At 39.2% G+C, this 3,757-nt stretch overlaps 1 pseudogene; it reads right to left on the reverse strand.

Moving 5' to 3' along the window:
- LOC138094768 (U6 spliceosomal RNA) lies at nt 1-73 on the reverse strand (annotated as a pseudogene).
- Nucleotides 74-3,757: the final 3,684 nt, after the last annotated feature.

The following is a 3,757-nucleotide window of genomic DNA, read 5'->3' on the forward strand; positions in this document are numbered from 1 at the left end:
TCCTTGTGCAGGGGCCATGCTAATCTGCTTTGTAACATTCCAGTTTTAGTATATGTGCTGCTGAAGCAAGCACTAGGGTTTATTCCTTTTAAATACTGAGTAGTTTCCCACGGTAGGGAAATGCCAGTTTGTCCAATCACTTGTTGAACTTTTGGGATGTTTCCAACGTTTCATGATTACAAGTAAAGTTGTAAAGTCTGTGTATAGGCACATCTTTTTCTTTTTACTGGCTAAGTGCCTAGTAGTAGAATGAATGGAACATATAGTCATGTTTTTATGTTGTTGTTGTTGTTTTTAAAGAAGCTACCAAACTATTTTCCAAAGTGGCCTTATCATTTAGATTCCCGTTAGTATCATATGAAAATTCCAGTTCCTCTATGTCATCACCAACACTTGGTTTGGGTCAGATCTAATAGCTCAGTTGGTAAAGAATCTGCCTGCAATGCAGGAAACCTGTGTTCGATTCCTGGGTCAGGAAGATCACCTGGAGAAGGAAATGGCAACCCACTCCAGGATTCTTGCCTGGAGAACCCCATGAACAGAGGAGTCTGGTGGGCCATAGTCCATAGGGTTGCAAAAGTTGGACACGACTGAGAGACTAAGTCACCACCACCAATAAGTGTTTAGTGAGTATCTCTCTGTAGTTTTAGTTTTTGCTTCCCTAATGACTAACGATGTTGAATATCTTCAACGTTATTATTTACCATTTGTGTATCTTTTGTGAAGTGTATGGTCAAATCTTTTGCCCATTTGTATGCTGAGTTTCTTATTCTTGAGCTTTGAAAGTTCTCTATATTTTCGGATACAAATCTTTTATCGAATATTTAACTTGCAAATTAGTCTTTGCTTTATATTTTTACTCTTTTTCCATCTCTCTTTTTTAACTGGCTGCTCCATGCTGCTTCTGGGATCTTACTTAGTTCCCTGACCAAGGATTGAACCTGGGCCCTTGGTGGTGGGTGAATGTTCAGAGTTTTAATTGCTGGACCACCAGGGAATTCTCTTTATTCTCTTAAGAATGTCTTTTGAAAATACAATTAAAAAATTTTGATGAAGTACAGTATATCAATGTGTTCTTTTGTAGATCATGTTTTTGAGTCATATAAAAAAATTTGCCTAAATCAAAGTAAAAAAAAATTTCTCCCTTTTTTTCTTCTTGGCCCTTTATAGTCTGGGGTTTTACATTTAGGTCTATTATCCATTTTGAATTAATTTTTGCATATGATGTGAGATATGGATCAAAGTGTGTTTTTTGTGACTTTGGTTTTGAATATAAATATACATCTATCAATATTTAGCAACATTTGTTGAAAGACTCTTTTCTCTGCTCAACTGCCTTTGTACCTTAAAAAAAAAAAATCTATCCAGTTTCTAATAGTTAAGACATGGAAGCAACCTAAATGTCCATTGACATATGAATGGATAAAGAAGATATATATATATGTGTGTGTGTGTGTATTACATATATATACACACAATGGAATACTTCTTGTTTAGTCACTAAGTCACCTCTGACTCTTTGGTGACTCCGTGGACTTGTAGCTTCCAGGCTCCTCTGTGCATGGGATTTTGCAGGGACGAACACTGGAGTGGGTTGCCATTTCCTTCTCCAGGGGATCTTCCCGACCCAGGGATTAACCCTTGTCTCCTGCATTGGCAAGCAGTTTCTTTACCACTGAGCCATCAGGGAAGCCCACAGTGGAATACTACTCGGACTTCATGCCGTTTGCAGCAACATGTACGGACCTAGAGATCATCATAGTAAGTGAAATACGTCAGAAAGATGCCACATGATATTACCTACTTGTGGAATCTAAAATATGATACCAATTAATTCATTTATAAAATGCAAGCAGACTCACAGACATAGAAAACAAGCTTACAGTTACCAAAGGGGAAAGACGGGGAGGGATAGATTAGGAGTTTGGGATTAGCAGATGCAAACTATCCTATATAGAGTAGGTAGTCAACAAGATCCTACTGTATAGCACAGGGAACTATATTCAATATCCTATAATAAATCATAATGGAAAATATACACACATATATGTATATGTACATACATGTAACTGAATCACTTTGCCATACACCAGCAACTAATACAACATTGTAAATCAACTGTACTTCATTTTTTAAAAAAAGATTTATCCATATATGTGTAAGTCTATTTTTGGACTCTCTACCCTGTTTCATTCATCTATTTGACGTTGATGACGAGACTACATTATATATAAATATATCACAGTATATATATTTTTTGTTTATATCTGTTTTAGTCTTTAATTTCTCTCAATAATGCTCTGTAATTTTAAGTGCACAGGCCTTTTTCTTTTTTTCGGCTGTGCCACACCACTTGTAGAATCTCAGTTCCCTCACTGGGGACTGAAGCCAGGCTCAAGACAGTGAAAGCACCGGGTCCTAACCACTGGCCTGCCAGAAAACTCCGCGAATGCACAAGACTTGTATATCTTTCGTCAGATGTATCCCTAAGGACTTCATCTTCTGATGTTATCAACAACAATAGTGTTTTTATAGCTCCAATTACTGCATGTTTGGAGAAGACTCTTGAGAGTACCTTGGACTGCAAGGAGATCCAACCAGTCCATCCTAAAGGAGATCAGTCCTGGGTGTTCATTGGAAGGACTGATGCTGAAGCTGAAACTCCAGTACTTTGGCCACCTCATGCAAAGAGTTGACTCATTGGAAAAGACCCTGATGGTGGGAGGGACTGGAGGCAGTAGGAGAAAGGGATGACAGAGGATGAGATGGCTGGATGGCATCACCGACTCAATGGACGTCAGTCTGAGTGAACTCTGGGAGTTGGTGACGGACAGGGAGGCCTGGCGTGCTGTGATTCATGGGGTCGCAGAGAGTCGGACACGACTGAGCGACTGAACTGAACTGAACTGAACTGTATGTTTGTTGCTAGCATATAGATGTACAATTGATTTTTGGATGTTGATATTGTGCAATCTTGCTAAATCATTTGTCAGTTCTACTAGTTCTTTAGAGATTCCATTGGATTTACTAAATAGATGCTCAGGCTATCTATGGATAAAGAGAATTTTACTTCTTTTCCAATTGGTATATGCTTTTGTTCATGACTAATTTCATTGGTTAGTAGGCATGGCAATCTACAAATATCCTTACTTGTTCCATTCAACTTCACCATTACGTATGATGCCAGCTCTAGGATTATTTTTAAATACTCTGACAAAATATACATAACATGCTATTTATCATTTTAAAGTGTACAATTCAGTGGCATTAAGAGCATCCATGTTTTGCAAACATTACTATGATTCAGTTCTAGAACTTTTTGAAGTGAAGTGAAGTGAAGTTGCTCAGTCGTGTCCAACCCTTTGCGACCCCATGGACTGTAGCCTACCAGGCTTCTCCGTCCATGGGATTTTCCAGGCAAGAGTACTGGAGTGGGTTGCCATTTCCTTCTCCAGGGGATCTTCCCGACCCAGGGATTGAACCCGGGTCTCCCGCATTGCAGGCAGACGCCAAAGGAAACCTGGTGACCATTGAGGAGCCACTACCCGTTCCTCTTCCTCCAAGCTCCCAGAAAACTCTAAAATGCTCCCTGTCTCTATGCTTTTTTAAGTTGGCTTTTCTTTTGTTGCTGAGTTGTAAGAGTTAGCTGTAGGTTTTTAATAGATGCCCTTTATAGATTGAAGAAGTTCCTTTCCATTCATCAGTTCAGTTCAGTTCAGTCACTCAGTCATGTCCAACTCTTTGCGACCCCATGAAC

This window comes from Capricornis sumatraensis, chromosome 18 (assembly GCF_032405125.1).
Source record: "Capricornis sumatraensis isolate serow.1 chromosome 18, serow.2, whole genome shotgun sequence".
Taxonomy (NCBI): Eukaryota; Metazoa; Chordata; class Mammalia; order Artiodactyla; family Bovidae; genus Capricornis; species Capricornis sumatraensis.